This window comes from Triturus cristatus, chromosome 6 (assembly GCF_964204655.1).
Source record: "Triturus cristatus chromosome 6, aTriCri1.1, whole genome shotgun sequence".
Lineage (NCBI taxonomy): Eukaryota > Metazoa > Chordata > Amphibia > Caudata > Salamandridae > Triturus > Triturus cristatus.
In genome coordinates this window covers 63,292,313-63,319,756 of record NC_140589.1, presented here as the reverse complement: position 1 = coordinate 63,319,756, position 27,444 = coordinate 63,292,313, and the positions used below count along the sequence as shown (strand labels likewise).

The 27,444-nt window shown below is 51.6% G+C and overlaps 1 protein-coding gene and 1 pseudogene across 1 annotated transcript in view; both read left to right on the top strand.

The window, feature by feature from the left end:
• DNAH8 (dynein axonemal heavy chain 8) overlaps positions 1 to 27,444 on the top strand; it is a 13,985,216-nt gene that overhangs the window by 1,068,060 nt on the left and 12,889,712 nt on the right. The window lies entirely within an intron of this gene.
• LOC146813767 (5S ribosomal RNA) lies at positions 7,626 to 7,746 on the top strand (annotated as a pseudogene).

The window sequence follows — 27,444 nt, the reverse complement described above, 5'->3', positions numbered from 1 at the left end:
TATGCATTTGTAGAGTTTGCATTTACCAAGGACAATACGTATTTTGGCTATTTATATATCTAGAAAATGCAACAAGGCAATTCTACCTTAAATATGTCTAAGCGACGCCCACTGTACTCAATTAAAATAGATTATCGAAGTATGTGAATTGTGACAGTCTCCAAATAAATCATTTCATTCCAATAAATACTGAGCAGCTAACCAAGCCTCTAAGCACAGGAATAAGTGTAAAGTTGTACTTTTCCAAAATTGCGCTTGTGGCGGGCGGCAAAGATCCGAATCTGAGCATTAGCTCTAAGTTTCCTTAAGTAACAAAAGGCTATCGCAGCATGTGCCCACAGCTTAAAATTCTCAGCTTCTCACCCTCGTTAATCAGATTTCGGTTTTCGATCATCACGTAGTCCTTTCAGGACCCCTTTTGCTTTTAATAACACAAAACGATTTAAAAGAGCCGTAGCCTTATGAATACAGCATGAAGGAACAATGAAATGCGTTCCTCTGTTCCTTAAATTTGGAAGATTCTTCCATAGAGGAGTCTGTTTGCCTATTAACCATTAATCATGGGAGCCCATATTGTATAACTAGCCAGGAAGGCAAAACTTCTTTGAAGAGCATCATGTGCCAGAATTCAGCTCTTCTTCTCTGCCAAGATACAGTTTTCAGTGTGCTTGTACTTCTCCGCAGGACACCCACATGATAAGCAATGCACTGACATGGGTCACCCTTGTTTAGACGATTGCACTGCCAGGAATAACCCATTACAAATCGATCATCAAGGAGAATGGACAAGAATCTACACTTGCCAATTTGATACCCAAACAAAAGTGACAAATGGGGGTAAGCTCCGTATTGGATGGTTACGCTACAAGCACTCCTCCCTCAAAATCCTAAGCAGCACATCACGTTATCCTTCCTATCCACCTACCTCACGCCCAACCAGGCCCGGCTCCAGGAATTTTTATTTGGGTGGGCCAAGGGCACATTTGGGTGGGCCACTGCGGGCCCAATTTGTCGCTTCTGGAGGTGGCCTACAAGCCCTAGATTACATCATACGTACTTGCATACAGGCACCATGATACAACAGCTAGCTGCTGTGTGTACACAGAGCATGTGGAGAGTTGTTTGAATGTAAGACCAATGTCTGGACCTAACTGTAAACCCTCGAATTCCAGCAGGCCAGGCTTCAACACAAGTACTTGAATGCTAAGCATATTATAAAGCGTTCAAGATTAAGGAATGGCATGTATGACAACAAGATGAAGCTGATGATTATAACAGTGTATGTAAGGAATATATTTATCTAATCTTCTCTGTATAACAGCCTGAACACCCCCACTGCATCCACTCATCACAGATGCTCCATCATAGCACTGACTTAAAATGTCTTCTGGCTTGAAATCACTGGCAACCAAGTGGCTTAAGGTGCGATCTGCTATATATTCAGCATCTAATTGTTCCATCTGTAAAAGACCAATTAAATGCTCCTCAGGCTTGGCTTTGCTCACAAAACGCACCATGAGGGACAGATTTTCAATATTACATTTATCACGGGTGCAATCGCTTTTAATACAAAAACTTTTTGAATCACAACTTTTGTACTGCTTTTTGACTTGTGAGAGAACCATGCCAGTTAAGGTATCTATTACTTCGTTTTGGATACATTTAGATGTATATTTTGCATTCAGGGGAATAGAGTGTATAATTCCAGCTAGCTTTTTATTTTTCTTTAGAGTGTATTGGAAAAGCTTTAAAAATAAACCACTTGTTGAATCAAAAACATCTTCATTGTCGCCACGCAGGGGGAGTTCATTCACAACAAAAAATTGAATTACTTCTCCAATGCTTTTTAAGTAATATCGATTATTTTCTATTACTTTTGTATCTAATAAAAAGGCAATTGTATCTCCTCTTCCCCCTCTCTTAGATGCCTCTGCTAGAGCTAGTACAGCATATGTGTGAGCAATGCCTCTAGACAGTGGCATCAAGACACCCCCTTCCATCCAACACTGCTTTCACAACTTAAGTAGGGGTGTTGTTGACACATCAAGTAGCATCCGGCCTGCACAAGGGCCACGATACACTGGCCACTGAAGGCTTGAGCCAGATGCCTAGTGCAGCTCAAGGTACTCTTGGACCCTCTTGCCCCAAAACAAGCCTAGCTTTCATTTGGCTTCTGCCAGCTGCCCAGGCTGTAATGTCATATTTCCAGTATGAAAGATAAAGCATTAATCTGTAATGCAATACAGGAGAATGAGACACCCATCTATTGACTGAATTGCACAATGTGAAACTACAAAACCTGGGATCAAACCTGGCTTCCATGCTTGCACCAATTGTGTGATACTAGCCAAATCTTTATTTCCCTGAGCCTCCTTTATTCATCATCACATAAGAGGGAACCTTCAAATACATGTGTTCTAACTGTGCACCATACAAAACACCTTTTCTGTTTTATTTAGTATACTATAATAGTGCTTCATCTGCACTAAGATTATAAACCACAAGTACGGAGCACATAACAGGCTTGCTGCTCAGACTCCCCCACTACCAGCCTCCACCAGTGCCCCTCATCTCTCCATAGCCCCTCCCCCATGAGGTCCCCTTCGGATTCCCTCATTGCCACCCTCCAACAGTGCCCACCATCTCTCCGTAGCCCCTCTCTCATATGCATTTTATTTGTTGTATAGCGCTACTTAGGTGTCACAGTACTTTACATCACGCACACATTATGCAGAGACAATGAATCATACAAGTATGTAAATCAGCCTATAGGGAATGTCACATACGCTAATGAGGATTACCAGGTGTAGGAATCACATGTCATCCATACTGCTGGGCAATATGTTTTAAGAGGGTTTGGGCTGGAGAAGCACAAACACAGGATATCTCAGTGGTTGGGGTGTTGGCTTTACTGATTAGAATGTATATCTGCCCAAACAAACTCTTTATTGCAACATTCGAATAATGAAAGACTGGGAAAATTCGAACTAACTAGCAATACAATACAAGAAAATACCTAATTATACCATTCTGCTTTGTATGCAGGTCTTTGATGACAGTCCATAGGTCACTGCCCGATGTTAGGATTGTAACTTCTGAACTGCAAGTAATCAAAGGATCTCTGTGACAAAGGTAGTAACCCACTGAGCTATCCACGTTAACTACAGTTTATCTGCATTTAAAAAACTACAAACAGACAAAAGACTGCTCTCCAGTAGCATCATTAATCCCCAGAGTTATCTGGACATTTTAATAGTTGTCGTGCGTCCTGGGCCGAACCAGTCAATGTAATGATACAAACGATTTAAACATACCATTTAAAGGAAATATACACGGCATACAAAGTATGTGTCTTGCTCACAGATTTAAATAAAACGCAATAGCCACACATTCTCTTACCTGCCCTTACGAACTCTGTCACAGCCCGATCTGATTAGCAGCTCTAGGGGTCACGAAGGTCAGGAAAATGAATCAGCATAAACAAACTCCTCTTCACCAGCGCTGAAAAGAATGAAATATCCTCGCAGCAGGACGGTACACAAATCCAGTGCCAACAAATGGATTTGGCCCCTTTCCCTATTGTACCTGCACGAGTGGGCGGGGACACAGCCCACCTTTCTAATAGGAGATGCATGATTGGGGGTGCGACTGCGAGCTCAGGCCCAATCAAGCAACTCATAAAGAAAGAAGACAGATAACGTTCAGAGAACGTCTTAATTGCAGAGGCCCTTTTCTGTTGGCCTTGCTGACGTCACTGCCAGGGCCAAGGTTTATGATTGGGTGGGCCAGGCTCATGTTTGGGTGGGCCGGGCCCACCCGGCCCACCCTCTAGAACCGAGCCTGCGCACAACCATCACGAAGAATAAGGGGCTTTACTGTATCCATGCTCAACTGTCACTGCTGAGATATGCTGAGTCAAGAAGGAGATCACTACAAGAAATATGGAAGAGATGAGCAAACGTTTTCAAAGTCACATGATTCGACTATGAAAAAGGTCTGCGAATGCAAACCCACTGTCAGGGACTCTGCAATTTAAGAAATCTCGACTACCGTTCTGAAATGATGAGACCGTGTCGGATCTACAACGAATCACTTTAAATTTACATCGGAATCAACACAACTCCTCAAAATACAACATTCTTGCAGTGTTACTCCAGTGCACGCACCCTAAGCATACACCACGCTAGGGCCTTCCCAGAATGTAAGGGCGACGATGGGACTCTGATCTGGCCTCACAGCAGCTATGACGGCAGCACTGGCTGCAACGCCATCCTCTCTATGCCGGCAGGAACTCGCCTGCATCGAAGAGAAGATCGACGAATGGAGTTCACCTGATGCACCACTGCGCATAACCCCTGGCTGAAACACTTATATCCTGAGGCGCATTTGAAATTATCCCCACTCTCAGACATGAGGGGTGATGCGATCTAAAGACCTTCCATCATACATCACACGTGACTTTTTCCCGGAATGCATGCGGCGGAGGCAGCCTAAAGAAGGTGCACTCTGAGGGAATAGACGTCTCCCACGGCCACACCAGACTTCCCTTTACTGCTTGCGAGAGATTCTAGGAACTTATTTTACATCCCTAAATTGCACACGGAACGTGTAGCAAGACTGTAAGCTGCAAAATTGCATTCCTGTAATATGGTCTGATTTATGAGGCAAGACGGCCTCAAAGACGGCCCAAAAAGAACGTCTTCGTGTACAGGAGACCACCGATATCTCCAGTAACTACATGCACCGCATCAAAAACAATACCAAACTGAAACCACTAAAATGTGCCTACGCTTCCACAAACATAGCCACACAGCTGTAAAATCACGGATCTGCCGCTGACCGCGGCCCCCGCAGGGGGCCACTCGGCGGTCGGCGCCTTAGTGGCCCCGGGGCCCCGGTCACCCCTCCCCACTCCCTCCTTCGGGGGGGGCGGGGGCAGGGATCCTGATTGTTGCCCCCCCTCCGTGTCGGGGGCCGGAGGTGACGCGCAAGGCGCGTCACTTCCGGGCCCAGGTGTGAGGGGAAGGCTATTTAGCCTTCCCCCACCCTCACTGGCGACCTCTTTGTCGCCCACCTCGCCTTTTGATCGGTCGCAGTCTCCTTCGGTCGGCGTCCTCGTCGCTGTGATCTCGGCCCCGCCATTGCTCGTCACGCCGTCTGGACGTGTCCCTCGTGTCGGGTCAGGTTACGGAGCCGCTTTGAACAATTTGCGGTGAGTGCAACCCATTGTTGCTGTGTGGGACACGACACACTAACCCTCCACCGCCGGCCACATTACGGACAAATTTTGGCGGCATCCAGGTGGGGGTGGAGGAGGACGGCGGCCTGCTGTTGCCCAGCGGCCTAGCTGGCAGGGTGGTTACTGTCGATCGGGTCCTGGGCCCCCGGGAGGTACCTCGAGGGGAGGGTCTGTCTGTACGCCGTAGCTCCTTGCACACTGGGGATCTCTGCCCCGGGCTTGGCCTTGGCCTCACTTGCAGATACGGGCGGCACGGGCAGCCCGTTAACGGGCCAGGGGGCAGAACTGAGGGGAACAATTTCATTGTCTCCCTTTAACGGGCGGTCCTCTCCCTTTGCCTCCAGGCATGGGGGGCAACCAGCAGGTGGCTGCAGAGTAGAGCATCTCAACGGTTTCAGGGGGACCTCTGCCCACATGGTGAATGGGGTCCTCGGCCGGAGTGGTCCGGTCGCTCAGGGGCCGTTTGGGGGGGGCAGCCTTATCGAGCGGCTCCATCCCTTGCTTAGGGCACTAGATGCTGATGGTTGGGACCAGGGTATGCCCCGGCATTCCTGATCGCATAGTGTCCTCCGGCCACAGCGGCACATTTTCCACCCGGGCATAGGTGATGGGCGCTAGGTCCTGCTCGTAAGTGCTGGTGGTTAGGACCGAGGTGTGCCCCGGTGCTCCTTATCGCCGAGTGTCCCCAGGCCACAGCGGAACACTTTCTCCCCGGGCATAGGCCGATCGGCGCGAGGTCCTGCTCGTGAAGCTGCACCTGAGTGTACGGCACTGGGGAAGGCATAGGCCCAGAAGGGGTTCGGCGGGGGGGGTTTGGGGCAGGCTCCCCTGCCCCCCATATTTGCAACCAGGTCATTGTCGGTTACCCCGTTGTCGTGTCCCGTACCATCGTGATCCCCAGAGCTTCATTGGAAGCCACGCCTGGGTTCAGATTACGCCGCCGGCAGGATGTGCATCTCTTTTCAAGAGGTAGAAGGTACATCAATCCCATCACGCCACGATGGGTTTCACGTGATCTTGCCCCCCCACCCCAGGTAGCTGTTCGTGCGGGACAGCAGGGTGGAATGGAGTCAATACACACTGCTACCACCCTCACCGGAACGGTTAAGAGTGGTCGGAGGCTTCGTTCCCCAAGCCTCCCATCCAATCTACCCGACTCTGGGGCCCCTGGCCAGCTGTTGCATGGGGGGGGGGGGCAGTGAGCATTGCGAGCCCCCCCCTTCTCGCCTGTCGTTCGTGCAGACCGTTGCTAGGGCCTTCGTCTGCGGGGGGCCTGCCGTGTGGGTGGTGCAGCGAGGTCCCCCCCCTGCTATTTTCAGGGGCCACCCGCTGCAAAGTAACTGTATAAGGCCCTGCAACTAGTTAGAGCTCGAAGTATTCCCTGAGAGAGGGGCACCTCGTTGCTGGGCAGAGCACTAAGCATAAAAACAAGTTTACAAAGTGTGCTTTGGGAGCCTGTTTATTCTGGGGCCCTCTGTCCCATGGAGTGGGGAATCTCTCACCAACAGCCATTATATATTAACATGCACTCTCCTGTGACAGGGCTGTGGCTGGAAATGTCAATTCCGAAACACTGTTCAGGGGCACAAGTTGTCCTCCGTCCCTATTTTAATACATATTCTGCTTCCAGAGATGCTGTGACCCGGCCATCTATTCTGGGGCGTGTTCTGCTGTGAGGCGTGCTCTCTTGTGGTGCCCAGCCTATTCTGAAACCCGTCTGATCCGAGGCACCCCACCCTATGCCCTGTGGCTCTGCCTATAATGGGGCACTGTTCATAGTGCATCTCCCTTGTCCGAGACACTAGTTAATTCGCGAATCTCGGTGGCACAAACTATGCCTACTCCAGTCCACAGCCAGAGTTGGACAGGCCTACAGAGCAATCACGCACTGCCCAGTGGGCTGGGAGAACTTGCAAAACCATCGTTTAATTTGAACTGTGGTTTTCGGTACTCGGCACCCGCACTTATGACAGTCAGAACCGGTACCTGCCACATGGTATCTGCCACACGGTGGTGCTGTTTTTAAATTCAGAGATGAGCACAACAAAAGCTGTTTATTAATTCAATATAAATTAAAAAAGACAAATACCTGCTGCCACATCCATCCTTTGAACGTTGGGGTCCTGAATTGTCAGAATTGCAACTCTTCTGGGGGGTGACTTATTCTGCTGTTCCTGTAATTGACAGTGGAAATGCCACTGACCGCGGCAGGGGGCCACTCAGCGGTCGGCGCCTTAGTGCCTTCCCCCTCCCTCCTGGCGACCCTTTGTCAGGCGGGCGCTCCAGTGCAGTGGGTCGAGACCGCGCTGTTAAATGTGCAGAACATTTGCGGTCTGGCTGATTCCAGAACATTTGCGGTCTGGCTGATTTCGCGTTGGAGCCTTCGGTCCGCACCGACATGCCACCCTGCATGCACCTGATCCCGTCCGATCTTTGAAGCTAAGCAGGGTCGGGCCTGGTCAGTTCTTGGATGGGAGACCGCCTGGGAATTCCAGGTGTTGTGGGCATTTCCAATACCTGCGGTTCGAGTCGCACTATATCAATATGCAGCATTATAATAAAATAAAAAAAAAATAAAAAAAAAATGCCAAGTACGCATATTTATTTTACTATGCTGAACTGCTGCCTGCACGCATTGTCTATGCCGTGATAGCATACGTTTGAGATATCATTGGATTCATACCGTCGGGGATCTGAGGTTGCACCTTCTGTAGGTTAATGTTTTGGCCTTGTTACCTACCTTTACTTGAGATGGGGCATGTTCAGTGTATCTCAATCTATTCTTACAGTTCCAGTTCGGGGCAGCAATTCTGCAACTCTAACCGCACTTTTGCTTTGCGCCCAAACCATTCTTGCTTTTATTTACCGGTTACACCCAGACAATTCTGTTACTGGGGATGGGGTATTTGTGTGCACCCAAACCATATTAAATTGTGCTACATCTTGGGGCTTGCTAAATGCACTCAGACGTTAATTACTTTTGCTGGTGTTGGGCCTTTACACTTCAGTCCAGACCATTCTTGCATTTATGTATTATGGGGCATATTTCTTGCACCCAAATGTTGTTGGGTATTGGGATTTGTTTCTTGCTTAAATCGGCGGCACTGGTTTGTGTGCAGTCATTTAGATATCCTTAACAAGAGATTGCCAGAGGAATTCATGCCTTCATGGGCACTGGGCACCAGTCCGCATGTAGGAGAGTAGGTTCTGCACTTATGTTGCACCCACTTTTTCTGATGTTTACACTGGTTTCTGGCCTACCTAACTAAAACGTCAAATGCAAACCTGGTAGCTAGAGGGCGTAGTGTTCAAACACTAGTACCATCACACATATAAGGCGCTGAAAGGGCTGTGCAAAGGGGGTGACCAAGGATTGCCTGCATAGAAGGTGACATCGCTGTAATCTTTCTTGTCAACTCGGAACCCAATACACTTTAAATCTGCATCTGCACATGCATAATATTCAACTTTTATGATGTGATGGTTGGACGCTAAGATGTACATTTTTTGGGTCGTGGGTGAAATCAACAGTCTCTACTTTGTGATTTAATGCAGACTGTTGACGAGTCAGCCTGCAAAGGGACTAGTAGAAGTAGTAGTTATAGTTTATTCGCTCATTTTGACATAAAAAGCAAATGAATCCGGGTGGTCCGCATGGGGGCCATGCCCATCCTTTTATGCCCATCTGCATTCGTGGTGCGCCCCATCCTCGGTGATTTCGGCCAGTATGACACCCCCCTGCTCCGGAATGGGCAGTGCGAGTGCCCGGCGCTTTAGGGTTTTCGCGCTCAGTACAGGTTTGAAGGAATTTCGGTATTCCACGCGGCTGGGGCGAGCGGGGGCAAGAGGTAGGCGTTGTAACCTGTGAGTTGGCTGTTGGTTTAGGGTAACCAGTTCCGGCCCGCGGGGTTGCGTCCGCATTCGGCCATTAGTATACCCCCCGCACCTCACTGGATAATCGGGTGCGGTGCTCGTGTTATCTGGTACACTCGATCACGTAATATTGTATTTTGAATTAAGCGCCCAGTGCCTGGATGTGTAACGTAAATAGGGCACTCATGTAAAGCGCTCCAATACTTTCAGGTCGATCTCGCACTATATAAATATGCAACATGTAATTGCGGGCTGTCTATATAGGCAGATCCATGATACCAGTGCATGCATTGCTCGCAAGATTTTGCTCCATATACTCGAGCACGTAGGAGACTAGCGTGGGTTCACGGCCCCAAAACACCAGCACTGCACGGCTGGGAGCTGCCTGGGTCCCCGCTGATCGCGGGAGGTGCAACACATGTGGCGCTCCCTGGTTAAGGTTATCGCCCCCCCTCCCGTCGGCTACGCTGCCGTTGAGGGTGGGGGGGCATGCAGTGGGCTGCGTGCGGCAGGCGCAATGGACCTGGCACGGGGATCGTTTAGTATGATACGAATCTTGTAAGCCCCCCGTGCTTGAATGGGTAATGTAAATAGGGTGCTCAGGTAAGGCGCTCCAACACCTTCAGCTTGCGCTATATAATTATGCAACATGTATTGCTGGCTTCCTATAAAGCAGATAAATAATACAAGTGCATGCAATTCTCACATACGCGATTACTGGCATTAATAAACCCCCCGCACCTCAATGGAGAATCTGGTGCGGGCCTCGCGCGGTCGGTCGGGGAGCGGGTAATATGGTATGAATGTCGTAAACCCCCCTGCCTGAAGAGGTAATATAAATACGGTGCTCATGTTAAAGTGCTCCAATGCCTTCCGGTCAAGTTCGCGCGATATAACTATTCATCATGTAATTGCAGGCTTCCTATAAGGCGGACACATGATACCAAGACATGCACTGTCCACATCACGCGATTACGGGTATTACTAATCCCCCCCGCTCCTCAAGGGTTAATCGGGTGCGGTGCTCGTGTGGCTGGGCACGGCGATCGTGTTATATGGTACGAATCCCCTATTCTCCCCGTGCCGGCTTGTGTAAGTACGGGGTCGAGTTCGCGCGACTTAGGAGGGCTAATTACAGTAAGGGTCGCGCAGTCCGATCCTGACCACACGTGACCACGTGTCGCTCGTCTCCAACCTTTTGCTGAAAGGGGGCTTGGGTCGCTTGTCATTGTTGTCACGTTACCCACCCCCATTGCTTACGGCCTCGCCCTCCCAGGTGCATCAGTCCTTGGGCAGGGCGGACCAGTGTGGGGATAGTCCTAACGTAGAACTGTCATTGCCATGTTAGTAACAGTTAAACACGGGTCGCTGCCGACAGTCTAAAAGAGTTATGCTTAAGCCCGCAACTGGCCCCGCCAACATGCTTATGTGGGCCGCCTTCAACGGTCACTGACATGGGGAACTCACACATATCTAACTGTAACCTAGACACCCGGGTGGGTGCCTAGTCGGGCAGGGCAACGCAACCGAGATAGAATGGTAGTTATTATCTAAGGCTAAAGGAAGTCTGGATTGAGCCACTAGATGGGTTAGATATGGGTGCAGCTCAGCGCCCCAATCGCATTGAATTCAGGGACGCTCTGACATAGCGGCAAAAGAATAAGTGGTCGCCACATAGCGCATCACTAGGGCCTAAATCACGGCACAAGGTTACCGGCGTGATTGTTCAAGTGGTGGCGGGTGCGCCGCTCGCGAGCGGATTGCAACCCGTGGTTTACCTCTGAGCCGATTGGCCTGCAGAACACTGAGCTGGGCACCATAACCAAGAGTTAGGACTGCAGGAGGAGTGGTATGGTTGTTATATAGCAAGTGTGCGGTCGTTCAAAGTTTGGTAAAGACCACGTAGAGCCCCAGGGCATCAGGGCATTATTGACCGTGCAGCACTCGCTACGTTCAGAATAGGGCCGGTATTTGCACCAAAGTTTCCGGTTGGTTCCCACAGACTTGTCTGCTCCCAAGGTTATCCTCTAGGGGTAGAACTTGAGACTAAGGGGGCATTGCCTGCTTCGGCGGCACAAATAAGCGATAGCTACGCCGGGATGGAGTTACCATTCAGGTCCTGCCACCACTGTGTTCCCCCCAGGTGATGGGATCAAGTTAGGTGGGACCGCGAAGTCTACGGTTCTTGGGAAACTTCCTGCAGTAGGGCATTTAGCAACAGATAAGGTACCAGCGTGTGAGTATCAGACATCTGCTTTCCAGCAGCACCGTGCCCTGGGAGCACACGCGTTGCCCTAACTCTGTGGCCCTCCCACAAGGGAGCCGGGTAGCAAAACAAGTGCATAGGCTCCTTAGGCGGGCCTCTGGCCTTCAGCTGGGTGTAATCACCATCAATTGGAGAGAGGCCCAGGTAAAAATGGGCTTTCCGTAATGCTTGGAGGACCATTGCGGTTGGTGGCACCCCCCACCGGAATCACTGGTCGCGTACGGCAGCTGCAGGAGACTGGTGCTGCTGTCCCAATATCTGGGGTGTCAGCGGGGCAAACACAAGGGGACATTATGACAGCGCGCAACGCTTAAGCCAAACAGATTCCCGAAGCTGGTATGCCTAAGGGATCATCACTGAGGGATCCGTAGGGGCATAATTCCTATAAGGTATAAGGGATGGTGGGCAGGGGCAAGAGTCGCCCCTTGCCCATGGTCACGCGCTGGCAGTGAGGTGCACTCCTGTGCCCCAGGTTAACTATCTGAGGGGACTGTACAAATGTTAAGTAACCCTTCTCGTCATAATAGTCAAAGCGGGCAGGCCCTGGATTGTGAATAGGTGTAACCTTCCCGCTGGGGGGCGAATAGTTATCGCACATCTTCACAGACCCCTCTATTTCAACAGACCCTATCCGATTGGGATAGCGTCTAGGGATTGGGGACATAGATGGGGCCATCTACAATCCAGGAGCTATAGCTCACTGGTATGTCTTGGGCCTGTGGTTATAAGGGATCTCACAGGGTTTGAGTCCCGCCCAAAGGGGTTTGGGCTTTATTCGCCATGAGATGATTCGGGGGAATGTAAAGGGGTACTTCGACTTGGATGGAGTACACCTCTCCCAAATAGGCATGGACCTGTTTTATTGGATTTAAGCGAAGCATTGGTGAATAGAGGATGCAGGTAAAGAGCTAGGTTGGTGGGGGGCCCTGGCTGTGACGGTTAGCCGCCTCCAGGGCTGTGGCGGAGTTACAGGGCGATCTGGAAGCAGGCCGGTACAAAGGGTACCTCTGCGCGGCACCACGTGGTGCCTGAGCCAAAACGAGGAGCCTCCAGAGAGGTCCCGGAAGCCGGTCGGCGCCCCGCTAGGCCTGCGGGCGGTTGTGGGCCTGAACAACCGGGGGCTTGCTATGCGACGCTCCGCCCCGAGAGGGGGGGTGTGAGTAGAATTTCAACGGCACGTGATCGAAAAAAGAATCACTTGGGGGGCAGCACTTGCGGGTCGTTCCCGTGCTGCCCGGCTCATCAGGCCCCCCCCCCCCCCACACACACACACACACTGCATACAGCGAGCGAGCCTGACCACTGCAAGGGCGACTTCTTCTCCCCCAAGAAAAACATGAAAAAGTTGCAATCGTGCTTCGTTTTACAACAATTCTCGATTATAAAACGGCGCCCAATCATTGAATTACTGGATGGAGACGAGAGACAGGGCTGCATGGCTGAATGAATGATTGGATAGTTGAATGGTGAGGAGTGGGTGGATGAAATATTTCAAGAATCGATCACAATGAATAAATAATTTTGGCTATGAGGAGCAAATGGTCTCAATGCACTGACCAAAGGGAGGTGCGCTGGTTTTCATCTTAGGTTCGGCACTAAAATGTCATTCTCGAATGTTGCCCAACACTACCACTGCCAATCCTTGTGAAACATCCGGTGCCCTGATGTATGTAACACAGCGCCCTGATGTATGTAACACAGCGCCCTGATGTATGTAACACAGCGCACTGATTTAGCACCGCAAAGATTTTAATGCAAAGCATTAGGCTTTGATCTAAAATGGAACAGAGAAGGATAGAACTATGTTGTTGAGAAACTGCTCAACGTGAAACCAGAAAGAAAACACTGCCTCAATCCCGGCTTCGATTTCACTGCATTGTGTGAACCCGAGCAATTACTTTTTTTATATCTTCATACTGACATGAGAGCATCTTGAAATTCATCAGGTCGGGGTGTGCAATGCACAAATGCAAACAACTCTAATGTTACATCTACAGTAACATCCTTGGCCGTATATAGCGCGCAAAAGACAGCTAACAGAGTGCAGCAGAGGCAAGAAAAGAGACTACACAAGTCCCGCAGTCCGTCCTCCACAAACCATCCAGCGTCTGACTCGTAAACAAAGAAGCCCGAGCCCAGGAGTGAGGGGGAGGGCACAGAGGCGCACCAGGAAGCGAGGAGGATTCGAACAGAACAAAGGGGAGGCATATGTGGCAGCCTCAGAACATGGGTTCTTTTGGTGGGGGGCGGCATCAGTGCACAGCGGGTATACCATGAATTACGGGTTCAGAGAAGGGGAGTCACGAGGTAGGTGGGGGGGGGACGCAGTCGCACAGGGACAGCTGGCAGAAAACGAAGTGGAGCCCTCGTGGGAGAAGGAAAGGGACAATGGGAAGTGGGGGTATGTAAGGGGGAGCAGCGAGGAGAGCAGAAACAAGAGCAAGCACACACCACCGAAAAGGGAGCGTCGCTTTCGGATTGGGGGGCGTGTTTTGCTGTTGTCTCCTCCCTGAGACTTTTCGCAAAAACCACGCCCCCCGATCCGAAAAGGACGGGGCCTGATCGGAGTGACTGACTTCTTCTCCAGTGGCTGGCCAGCATTTACGAGGCCAGCCAATGGAGAACAGGGGAGAAGAGGGGCTGGATCAAGCCCCTCTTCTCCAAGTCATTAAATCTCCGACTTCCGGTTCTGCCTTTCGGCAGACCGGTAGTCCTCGACCTAAAAACATTGCAACCAACCATCCCGCATGCAGTATCGCCACCACATCGAGGCCACACTTGCATTCAAAGTCATTTTTAACATAGTCCATTCCTACCCTCATCCGTAGAGCCGACAGAGGGACGCGGGCCCCACCCCGCAACCGCCATGCCCTTTCTTTGCTCAATGCAGCCCTCACCCTACGTGCCAATACCTGAACGAGACAAACCTGTGACCGCATCATGCTCAACACCAGTGGGAGCCTGTGCTCCCGACGGGGCTGCGAGTCACCTTCCTTACCCCGCTCAATTGCTCCCACCGGACACCAGACTGGAGGCCAAACAACCGGCTCCAAAGGTGCCGAACCGTGACCAGCAGGCACAAAACTCACTGCAACCCAAATGACCAACGCCATTCCGGCCTGACAGCCTGTATAGCGGGGGACAAAGAGGTTGGCTAGTGGGTGGGGACCGGGAGGCTGGAAGGGTGAGGGACGATTTTGCAGCGGTGGGGGACGTTTTTGATTTTAGTGGCCGGTTTTTCAGCGGTGCTGCCATATCGCCCCCCAGGTAATAATGCAGCAGGGGGCTGGTCCCTCAAAATTGCCAGGGCTGGTTTGGGTTCCCAATCCGGTCCTGTTTCCACGTTCCGGTATTTCCTTTCCCAGACTATCCACAGTACAGGAGCGGAAATGGCGTAAGTGAGGTGAAACACCTAGCCTCAACTGCGGAGTGCCCCAAGGCTCATCACTCAGCCCCACCCTCTTCAACATCTACATGGCCCCCCTCGCCGCCATCGTCAGACAGCATGGGCTCAGCATTGTATCCTACGCGGACGACACCCAGCTCATCCTCTCACTCATGAAGAATCCCGAAGACACCAGATTCTGCTTCCAGGAGGGAATGAGTATGAGAAGTTGGCCTGGCATATGCTGGTCACTAGTTATAGTGCCAACCTTGCACCAGTCCAATTCGACTCTTGGTAGATAGGTTTAAAGACAACCTTTTAAAGAAAGCTATCCTAGTGGTAGCTGTGGAGAGCAGCCTTCAGGCTAAGTCTCTGAGGAATGTAAAGCAGCTTGTTTTACCTTATAATCTCTTGAATTACCAAATGAAAAGACACCACACAGGTATATATATCAAATATATATGTATTTATTTCTAAATATACTCTACTAATCTCTTTATGAGATTAGAGCCAGGTAAACATTCAAATGATCAACAGTTCTCAATAAATTAAGCACAAATATGGCTGTAGCCCTAGGGGCGTACCAGACCATATACTAAAATAGTGGTTTAACAAACTCGACTTGCAATATGAAGAGGCCTAGGGCCTTGGGAATCGCTGGGGCTTCACTTCTGCAGTGTTAGCAGGTAAGTAATCAGCCCACAGGAGACGCGTGCAGTGTCTAAACACACACGCGGGTTTCAATGCGTTTCAATGGCAAATGTCGCGGTTTGTATTTTACAGTTCTAGGGCACTTCGGAGTGGACAACAAGCAAACAACTTACAGGGTAAGTACTTCGAGAGCCAATGCACACTTGGGCACCGTAATGCAAGAGTTACCTCACCCAGGGAAGCCGGGTGCATACGTGTCCTTTGGTGTCGGGTCTCGATGCTGTTTTCAATGGAGATCACTGAAGACTTGCTGCTTGCGTCGTCGAGAGAAGTGTCCGCTGGAATCCGAAGATGGATTGGAGTTGCAGAGGACCTAGAAATTGAGGGGACAGAGTTCAAAGTCACTTGCCAGTGACCGGTGGCCAGCAAGATGGATGACCACAGCTGTCGCGTCTCTTCAGGTCGCTGATGTCGTTTTGTCTCTTCGCTCACGAGGACCAGGAGGGATCGAGGACGACCAGCAGCTGGATTCGGAGGGTCCCACGACGTCTGCAGCTGTTGACGGTGTCGGCACTCAGTTTGGAGCCAACAAACCTTGGCAACTGCAAGTCTTGTGTGGATGGAAGATTGTCGATGGAGCAGACCAGCAAGGTCTGATGGACTTACCCAGTGAGGGTAAGTGAGGGCAGGCCCAGAGCAACCAGGCGAGCCCTTGAAGGTGATGTGGAAGTCTTCTGGAGAGTCGCTAGCCAACGGGCAAGCAACCGCGAAGACGCCTTTGCAGGAAAAGTTTACCAACAGCCCACGGTCACTCGGGACGAGGTAGGCCGCTGATCTTCGGTACTAGACCTGCTCAGGACTTGGACAACAAGTGGTCCAAAGCACAACTTCGTTGGACGTAGTTTAGGGCTTGCACTCGAAATCAGTGCACGGTTCCCTGGTATTGCTGTTCCTCGTCACTCGTGGGGTCCAGATGCCACAGCTTCGCTGGGGACTCAAAATGGCCGTCGAGAGGTCAGGAAATCTGCTTCAGGGGACGCAGGGACTTCGGGCTCCGGCGGGAGCGGTAAAGTTTGCAACCGTAGTTCAGTAGTTTTGGTGCTTGCCAAGCAGGGGAGTCACTCCTTGACTCCAAGGGAGATCCTTCGGTCTTCTAGAGATAGTAGAAAGTTGAAGGGCCAGGATTCTTCTTCGTAGAGCGTCGTCCAGGTGTAATCTAAATTGCATTGGCAATGTGTGGTATCTTATAGTGAAAATATGGGAGGGACTAGCTCTATGACCACTCCTCTAGGAGGGTCAGGGTAGTGGGTGGTTACACCCACTTCCCTTTGTCCAGTTTCGCGCCAGAGCAGGGGCAGGTAGCCCCTGAACCGGTTTGAGCTGGCATATGCACAGAGGAGCCTACTGCTCCCCCAGTGCAGGACTTCAAAGCACTCTAAGAGTGCACCCACCCAGCTCCAATACACTAAATCCTGTCTGGGAGGTGGTGACACCTCCCTGTGACAGGAAACCCTTTGTTGGGCTCCCTCCACTGCGAGTTTCGGTCAGCAGCAGGAGGGCAGCCCGGTGTCTGTGCTGGTGGCATCCATTTTGTGATGCCAGGGCTCTAGATGATTTCTACCGTGTAGTACAGTGTGTACATGTCGTCCCCTCTAGAAGGGTGGGATCCTACTCCCACACCAGTTACTGGTGTGGGGGTAGGATTCCAAGTTGTTTGACACCAAACACGACATGTTTTGATGCAGTCATTTCAAAGTTAGCATTTACCGCGAGGTTATAATGCACTTAAGAGTATATGGTTTAACCGCATCCACAAACAGCAGCAGAGAATAGACTCTGCCAGCTGCAGAGGGGTCCTGCTCAGGCAGAAGCACCCCCTCACATAGTAAACCGAGCACCCTGCCCTTGGGATTGATAGGGCCTACCATAGGGGTGACTGATAGGTTTATATGTGTGTGTATGGTGAGATATAGGAACCTATACCTCAGTGAGGAGTGCTAACACTACCTCACACAGGCTGCAGTAGCAGACCTGTGGTGTCAGATTGTGAGTGCTTCCCAGGGGTGGCATAATACATGCTGCAGCCCCTGGTAGGCCTGTGAAGTACCAATGCCCTAGGTACCTAAGGTACCATATACTAGGGGCTCATAAGGCACCACAGTATCCAATCACTCGTGCATCTAATATGCACACCAATCATTTAAGGGAGTAAGCAGATAGGCTGGGGTCCTGGATAGCAGGATCCCAGCCAGACTAGTCAAAAACCATTCAAACACCAGGAAAAAAGTGGGGGCAACCATATAGTCAGATTCCACCTTCCTACAATGAGGAACGTGGCAACCTGGATGAAAGACAGCTGTCTGAAGCTCAACTCAGAGAAAACCAAGGTCTTCATCCTCGGACCCCGCAACTCCACCCTGGACAACTCCTGGTGGCCCTCGTGAACCCACCCACTCCTACAGACTACGCACGCAACCTCAGCATCATCTTCGACTCGTCCCTCTCCATGAACCGCCAGATCAACGGTGTCGCCTCCACTAGCTTCAACTGCCTGCGTATCCTCCGCAAGACCTTCAAATGGATCCTCCCTGACTGCAGAAAGACCGTCACCCACGCGCTCATAACCAGCAGACAGGACTACGGCAACGCCCTATACGCCGGAATCAACAGATCTCTCCAACACAGACTCCAGACCATCCAGAATGCCGCTGCCAGACTCGTCCTCGGGACTCCACACCACAAACACATGACCCAACACCTACAAGACCTCCACTGGCTCCCTGTCGAGACAAGGGTCACCTTCAAACTCCTCACCCACGCCTACAAATTCCTTAACTACATCGGACCCAAATACCTCAACAAGAGATTATCCTTCCACGTACCCAAGAGAGACCTCTGCTGTGCCGACCTCGCCCTGACAGAGGTCCCCCGTATCTGCAGAAACAGAACAGGCAAGAGAGCCTTCTCCCCCATCACAGCCAAGACCTTGAACGAGCTCCCCGTGAACATCAGACGCTCCCCAACCCTGCACATATTCAGGAAGGACCTCAAGACCTGGATCTTCGACTGATCCGGAGCTCCCCCCCCCCCCCCCCCCCAGCACCTTGAGACCCTCACGGGTGAGTAGTGCGCTATATAAACCCCCTGATTGATTGATCGATTATATTTTGCTTACGGTATTCACATATATGTCAAATTTGCGTCAATGGAGAGATTACAGCTTCATCCTTGTGTAAATATGATTTACGCCACCTAGAATAAAATTTAGAAATCAGACACCAAGCTTTAACTACATATTCTGCTGTTCATTTGGGACCTCTACTGTAGGAGAGTAGGGTCTGCTATCCTATGGTCACCCCAAATTTTTGCTTTTTGCTTCACTGGTTTTTGACATATTGAGGCTGTGGGCCTGCCAATCAGACCCCCAGCCTGCTGTTCTCTCTACTAAATTAAAACTATGCACCCTAGGTGCATAACCAATTGGAAGTGGATCACCCTGTCAGCCCCTGTACCAGTGTACACTAGGTACCCAGGGCATTGGTGTACCCAAGGCCTGCCAAGGGCTGAAGCATGTATTATGCCACCCCAGGCTTGGCCTAACAATTTGACACAACTGGCTGATCACTCAGCTGGGGTAAGTTGGTGTAATCACCTCTTACTTAGGTGTAGTATACCTATACCTAACCTTAAATAGGACACCTGGTAACCTATAAGTCACTCCGATGGCAGGCCTTAACAATCCTGAAGGCAGAGTGCTTGGTTCCATGTGAGATGGTGCTCTGGCATGAGCTGAGCCTGTCTGCAGTGGTCGGAACAACTTCCTTCTACTGTTTCCAGATATCGTCATACCATATACTCTTAAGTGCATTATGAACCTCGCGGTTAAATGCTATCTTTGGTTTGGCTTTATCAAAACATGTCGAGTAAGGTGTCATACGAATTGGAATACTAACCCCTCGCCAATTCTGGCGACGGGGTTAGCATTCCACCCTTCTAGAGGGACACGACATGTACAGTACCTGAAACCCGGGTAAAATCAGACATAGCCTCAGCTCCACAAAATGGATGCTGCCACCACAGACACAAGTCTGCCCTCCTGCTGCTGGGAGTCCTTCCAGCTTGGGAGGTGTGGACAAAGGGTTTCCTGCCAGGGGAGGTGCGTGCACCACCCCAGACAGGATTTTGTGTATTGGTCAGGTAGGGCTTGAAAGAAACCAGACATGCCTGTGGCTCACAAGGAGCCTCGGTGCATATGCCAGTTCAAACCGGTCCTGGGGCACACCAGTCCCGGGCCTGGGGCGAGCTGGACAAAGGATTGGGGGTGTAACCACCCCCCTTCCTGGTCCCACCCATAGGGAGGGACCTAGCAGGTAGTCCGGCCCCTAGAATCCGCTTAAAGGTAGGAGCTGTGTCCTAAGACTTCAGACATCCTGGAATCAACTTAACACTAAGAAGAAGACGGGAACTTCGACGCTCTGCTGCACAGAGGACTGAAGCCAATCTCCCCTGTGGTCAGGGAGTGACCACCTTGCTAACGCAAGCACCATCCAGCGAATCAACGTCTGCTTTGCCGCCGCCTCCCGCCGGAGCCCGAGCCCAGAGACCGACAAGACCTGGACCTCCAGACCTCTCACCGCCCGATCCACAGTCCCTGAAAAGAGGAGACCCGTGGAGGCACCGAGACACGTGGAGCCAGCCATCTTGGAACGACTACGACAAGCTGACAAGCGCAACAACCGAGGCTCCCTCCAAGTTGTGCTTTGGGATCTGAGAAGCCCAACACCCGAGCAGCATCTGCACCAAAGGTGAGCCCTCCAGCATCTCCACGATCTACGTGGGGCCCTTCTGCATTTTGCCACTCGACGCGCCTAACCGGTTGCTGGCCCGCTGGCTAGTAGCCATCTTGGCGACGAACTTCAAGAAATACACCGCTGGTCTGGTTGCTCCAGACTGGCCCTTGCTCCCCTCCAAAGGAGCAGTCCTTCTGACCTTGCTGGTCAGAACCATCAGCTTATTTCATCTCCTACTACAATTGCTTTTGCCAAGGCTTGTTTGCTTCGATCAAGTCGCCGACACCGCCGACAGCGAGAGCCTGCGTGGGACAGCTCGTGAACCGACTCCTGGACGTCGTCGACCTCCAGGGACCACGTGGCTGCAGAGACAAGCTACACCTTTCTTCCTGTTTGCACCCGACATTGCCTGGTACCCACCTGGTGCCACGCTGGTCACTGGCTAGTGACTGTGAACACTGTCCCCTCTGCTTACAGGTCTTCAACATCTCCGATCCACTCTGGGATCCACTGCATCTCTCCCGGACCGACCGCCTGCAGCATCTTTGTCTTCAAGCTCCACGGAACCGATAGAAGAAACCCGACGCACTTCGAGGCCTATGCACCCGCTTCCTGTGGGTGAGGTAAAGCTGGCACACCTGTGCCCAAGTGTAGTATTACATCTCTAGTGCCTGTGTTCCAAATCTTGAGTTCCTAGTCCATCCGGAAGATCCTCTTTGCAGTAACTTTGTACTTTTTACGCGCCCATTGAAACCTATGGGAGCACGCGTGTGACTATTTGCTCTGCACACGCCACCCGTGGACCTCCTGGTCACTAACTGACGTTAGCTCCTTGTAGGCCCAGCGATTCTAGAGGCCCTAGGCCTTTTCCCTTTTCTGTTCGTGGTACTTATACCACTATTTTAGTATATGGTTCGAGTGGCCACCAGGGCCTATCCACATAAAGTGCAACTTCTGTGTATTCTGTGATAATCTTGTTTGACGATTTGTGCTCCTGTGCTCATAAAGAGACTAGGGGTTACTTTGAGAAATAAATACATATATATTTTGAATATATATCTGTGTGGTGTCCTTTCATTGGTATAAAAGGGGGTTGCATTTGGTAAAACAGCTGGCTTAACACGCTTCACGAGTTTAGCCTCAAAGACTGCTTAGCCTACGCTACCACTAGGGCAGCTAGTCCGAAAAGGTTGACTTACAACCACACCATAAGGGTTGCTTGGCATGGTACAAGGTGATCACTTTAACTAGTGAGCATCATATACCAGGCCAACTTCTCACATCTACTCACAGCCCTGGTCTCTCTACAGTCATCTACTGCCCTCACAGTCCCACCAAGGAAACAGGCCACCAGACATCAGACAGAAAAACAGACACTCGCCACAAAGGCCGAACTGCCTAATCCAAAAAATCTGGCAGGAGCAGGACGGGGCCCCTCTCCCATGCCAGCTTTCAGTGCCTGCTTTACATTTTAGTCATTAATTGGGGCAAGGAACAGCGGCAGCACTGGTATGAATGTTACCAACATTGGCATAACAGCGGTCTTCTCAGAGCCAAAACATAGCGCCATGTTTGTTACTGGCAGGTGAAGTATTTGCAGGGAGCAAACAGTGTGCTCCCTTTAACGTCATGCTGTCAAAAGATTTTAGGAGGAATTTGCGTGAAAATTAGCAAGGTCAAACAGGAGACTAAACTGGGGTTACCACAGGTTATGGTGTGTGTTTTAAAGACCCAGCACTCGGCAAGTAAAACAATGGTAAAAATGCAAGTGAAAGAAATTTTATTTTGTACGACCTGGTATGTAATGATCCCTGGTGGGCAGATGTTGTGAGTGTGCAGAAACAAAATTTGGCCCACCCTGAGAAGAGTTGCATTATGGGTACAAGGGAGTAGAGAGCCAATAAACAAACACAGGACAATGCCTTCCAGAATCAGAGGCCGGGGCCGTCGGCTTCTCTGACGCTCTGCTGTGCTGGGGCTCGGGGTAAAGATGGGATGAGGTGAAGTAATTAAATACAGTGTCTGGGACTGCGACCCATGGAGGGGTATGGAGTTTTGTGGGGCTCGGGGGTCGCTCTCTTGCTGCAGGTGGCCTGGCCTATTGGAAGGAAGGTGGCAGCAACACACAATGGGGCATATTTACAATAACTGGCGCATCTCTGCATATCAGCAGGGATGCGCCAGTTATTGTGCGCCACAGCTCCGCCACCATGGATGCGTCGCATTTACAATTCAGAAACCAAAGGAAATGATGGACGGAGTGTTGAACATTGCAAGCACTCACCCCCAGTCAACTGATCTGGGTTTAATCCATCACCGTTCTTTAGCCCACTCTGCCACCCCAGTTCAGACATGGCCATATGCAAATCAGTCTGACCCCGTGCCTCATGGGAACAGTCCAGCCCGAACTGCCAATCCATGTCTTCCCTGGACCGGAAACAAGCTTCCTAGGACCGGTTTCTGGCATTTCAGCCGTCTTCAGCCAGGCTTGCTTGAATCCAGTAACAAAGTGAGCAAGGGACTCACGTCTGAGCATACCCTGCCAACTTATGGCGAACAAAGCAGAAACCAAAGGAAATGATGGACGGAGTGTTGAACATTGCAAGCACTCACCCCCAGTCAACTGATCTGGGTTTAATCCATCACCGTTCTTTAGCCCACTCTGCCACCCCAGTTCAGACATGCCCATATGCAAATCAGTCTGACCCCGTGCCTCATGGGAACAGTCCAGCCCGAACTGTCCATCAATTGTTGATTTTGCATTTACAATTCGGCGCACCATGGGGCAAAAACGGCACCGATGCGTGACGCATTTGTGCCGTAAAAGTGGCGCATTGCTGGAGTTGCGTCGCAAGCGCGACGCAGCTCCAGCAATGCTCTGGGGGGCCCTATCTTGTTGATGCTGCGTCAATCCTTACGCCTGCTTCAGGCAGGCGCAGGGTTTTGATGCAGCATGGGCCTAAAAGTAACTGAGTGAAATCTTGTAGATTTCACTCAGCCACTTTTAGGAGGCGTTCCTGCGCCGGAACTCCCACCCCTGCGCAGGAATGCCTACTTCTCATCCAGGGGATACTCGTCAATAGTCATAATCTATGAATAATCCCCGCCCATGTGTGGGATCCCGGAGCATATAGAAAATACATATATATACATATATATATACATATGTGAAAACATATACATGCAGCCTAAAAATGTTCAAAACATGGCAATGCTGTAAATTACGTATGTTTGCATAGTAGTGCCCCCTTCGGCGTCGAGGGATTCATCTCACCGTCGAGATTCTCCGCTGCGCAAAAGTAAGTCGGCGTTGAGGCGCAGTCCTTCGGGCTCGAAGGCTGCTAGTCCAGGAAGGTCTGGACTGTCTCCGTCGACGTTGAGGCTTCCGTCGACGTCGAGACACTCTCCGCCACCCTCGAGGGGGTCGGCATCGAGAGATGCGGCGACGTACGTTCCGCCACGAGTGGGCAGGTCGCCGTCGAGGGATTCCCCCACTCGGCGACATAGAAGGTCGACGTCGAGATCACATGGAAGGTCGACGTCGAGATCACCAATTCGACGCCGTGAGAGGTCGAAGTCGCCCACTCGACGTCGTGAGAGGTCGACGTCACAATCGCCCAGTCGACGGCGTGAGAGGTCGACGTCGAAATCGGCCAGTCGACGGCGTGAGGGGTCAATGTCGAAGAGTCGACGTCGAGAGAGGTCGCCGTCGAAGTCACCCAGTCGACGGCGTGCAAGGCCGACGTCAAGGTTATCCAGTCGACGTCAGGTGCCAGAGAAGAGGATATCGACGTCGAGGTCTCCGCGATCGGCGTCGAGACCGCCGTCGAGGCCAGAACGCCATACCCCACACTTGCCGATGGTGGCGCAGACGTCGTCGATGTCGAGGAATTCGACGCCGAAGGGTACAGCTGGAGCTCCCGTGGAGAGGTCTCGATCTCCAGGAGACCAGTCATCATCTCCGGGACTGCACATCGTGCAAATATCTCCGGAAGGCTCACCCAAGTCTCCAGAGAGGTTCGGACTGTCACCTCGCTGGTTGCGGGATGTGGGCGCTGGCACATGTCGAAGTCCTGGATCGGACTACTCCCGCACGTATTCTCCACCGCGCAGGAGTAAGTCTCCTCCAAGGGATCCAAGGCCACCTACTCCCCGCCGGTCTCGTTCCAGGGACCGCCGCTCCGCGCACAGACGTCCAAGATCTCCGTCAAAGCGCAGATCAAGGTCTAGGGCTCACCATAGTGAACGCTCTCACAAGAGGCGACGCACCAGGTCGCCCACTGGGACTTCATCCACAAGGTCCTCAGTCCGGGACTACTCTCCTACTTTTTCCTCTACACCTCCATCGCGAGTGTCCCCGGTGGACGACATCGCTACCTTCTCAGACGTCCTGGGTAGAGGGGCGCAAAAATTGAACATCGCGCTGCACATCCCTCAGGCACCCACTTCAGTAATCTTTGACACTTTGCATCATCGGTTGGCTCCCAGACCTCTGCTCCCTTTGGTGCCAGGATTGTTGGACCCAGCTATGGCCACGTTCCTCACTCCGGCTACGGCGGGCTCGGTTCCGTCAAGAATAGCGAAGAAGTATAAGGCTCCAGCCGAGGATCCTTTGTTCTTGAGGGCTGACCCGCCAGCGGACTCAGTGATCGTGGCAGCAGCTATGAAGTCCCACTCGACCTCAGTGTCTTCTTCTGTCCCCCCTGAGAAGGACAGCAAGCTGATGGATTCCTACGGCAGGAAAATGTGCAACACTTCTGCCTCGCACATGAAGGTGGCTAGCACTTCAGCCCTGCTGGGGCGGTATGATCGTTCCCTGTGGGATTCCCTCGCCAGATTCGCGGAGAAGCTGCCTAGAGAAGACAGGCGGGACTTCACAGAGATCCTACAAGAAGGCGGGCTGGTGGGCAATCAAATCATCAGCGCAGCGGCTGATGCCTCGGACCTTGCCGCACATGGCTACTCACATGGCGTCTGCTCTCGGCGTTCCGCCTGGCTGAGACTAACGGGCCTCAAGCCTGACGCACAAAAGAGAATTCTCAATCTGCCCTTTAACGGATCATCATTATTTGGGGCTCATGCGGATGACCAAATGAGCAAGATGAAGGCAGAGTTGGACACCGTGAAGGCTGTGGGGCTGGAAAAACGCAAAGAATTCCGAAAGCGTTTTCGCCAGGGCGACAAACGTGCCTTTCACCAGCGCGTTCAAACACCCCAATGGTCCTCCCAGAATCAACAGAGGTCCCAGTTTCAGCAAAGGGGTCGGGGCAGAGGAAGAGGAAATGCGAAGCAACAACAGTCCTCTACCAAACAGCCCGCGAAACAGTGAAATCTTACTTCCTCCGCTCTCGTTCGCCACTCCGGTGGGAGGAAGTATCACCGTTCACCTGACAGAGTGGAAAGCCATTACAAATGACAGATGGGTGCTGAATATTGTAGACCATGGCTACTTGCTGAGGTTCAAATCTCCCCCTCCGCAGGTACCCCCACGGAGGCAGCCACTCCCTCCCACCCAAACCCAACTTTTAAAGGACGAAGTTGCCACTCTCCTCTCCAAGAACGCCATAGAGGAGGTTCCAACCAGGCAGAGAAATCTAGGAGTGTACTCCCGGTATTTTCTTGTTCAAAAACGAGGAGCGGTCAGAGAGTACAGACCCATCCTCGATATCCACCTACTCAACGGATTTGTCAAAAGATCTTCCCACATCTCCACCAGGGGGACTGGATGTGTGCCATCGACTTACAGGACGCATACTTCCACATTCCTGTCTTAGCGATACATCGAAAGTTTCTCAGATTTCAGATCTCTCGCCGGCATTATCAATACAGGGTTCTGCCATTCGGCCTCAAATCCGCACCACGAACTTTCTCAAAGTGCATGGCGGTGGTGGCTGCTTTTCTCCGCAAGCGGAAGATATTCGTCTACCCCTATCTAGACGACTGGCTCTTGAAGAGTTCCACTCCTGCTCGACTCCAGAGTCATCTTTCGTTTTGCCTCAACCTTCTGCAATCGCTGGGCCTCCAGATCAACTACAAGAAGTCGGTCCTCAATCCCACTCAGCGGATCCACTACCTGGGCGCCTCTCTAGACTCCGCAAGTGCAAGCGTGTGTCCTTCGGAGGAGAGGTTATCCTCCATGCTTCAGAAAGGCCGCATGCTTCTCAGCACAGCATTTCCCACAGCCAGACAAGTGTCATCTCTCCTGGGGTCGATGGCTTCGTGCATTTACATTGTGCCCAATGCACGTCTGCACATGCGTCCTCTGCAACAAGAACTAGAGGATCAGTGGTCTCAGAGGTCCGGCCGCTGGGAAGATCCCATCACCCTTCATCAAGCCGCCAAAGACTCCATCCGGTGGTGGAGGAAGCGCTCCCATCTGCTTCACGGCGTCCCCTTCCATCAGGCACCTCCGACACAGACAGTGGTCACAGATGCCTCCATGCAGGGCTGGGGTGCTCATATGGGCCAGCTTCAAGTACAAGGTCTCTGGTCCGCTATCGAACAGAGTTATCACATCAACTTCTTGGAGCTACGAGCAGTCCACCTAGCTCTCAAGTCCCTGTATCCATCCCTGCAAACCAACTATGTTCAGGTTCAGACAGACAACACCACAACTATGTTCTATCTGAACAAACAAGGAGGCACCAGATCGCGGGTCCTGTCTCTGGAAGCCCAGTCCATCTGGAGATGGCTTCTGGCGAGAAACCTGGCGATCGTCACTGTTCACCTGCCAGGGACCCTGAACGTGCAGGCAGACGGCCTCAGCAGAGACTTCGTCGAAGCGCACGACTGGGTGCTCAACGAAGGCGTCGCTCAAGAGATCTTCCGGTTGTGGGGCGTACCGGACATCGATCTTTTCGCAGACGCGGCAAACAAAAAATGCCCCGTCTTCGCCTCCAGGTTCCCTCAACGGGGGTCGGAGGGGAACGCACTTTTGATCAGCTGGTCGAGGACATTGCTTTACGCTTTTCCTCCTCTCCCTCTCATCCCGGCTGTGATACAGAAATTCTACAGGGCCAGGACTCGGATGATCCTAATAGCCCCGGAGTGGCCCCGTCAGTGGTGGTACCCGGATCTACTCCAGCTGTCGGAAGTACCACACAGGAGGTTGCCTTGCCTACCGAACTTGCTGACCAAGGACAAGGGGAGGGTGTTTCATCCCAATCTTCCCTCCCTCAGCTTGACGGCATGGCTCCTGAATTCATCCAATACGGACATTTAGATCTTCCTCCGGACTGTA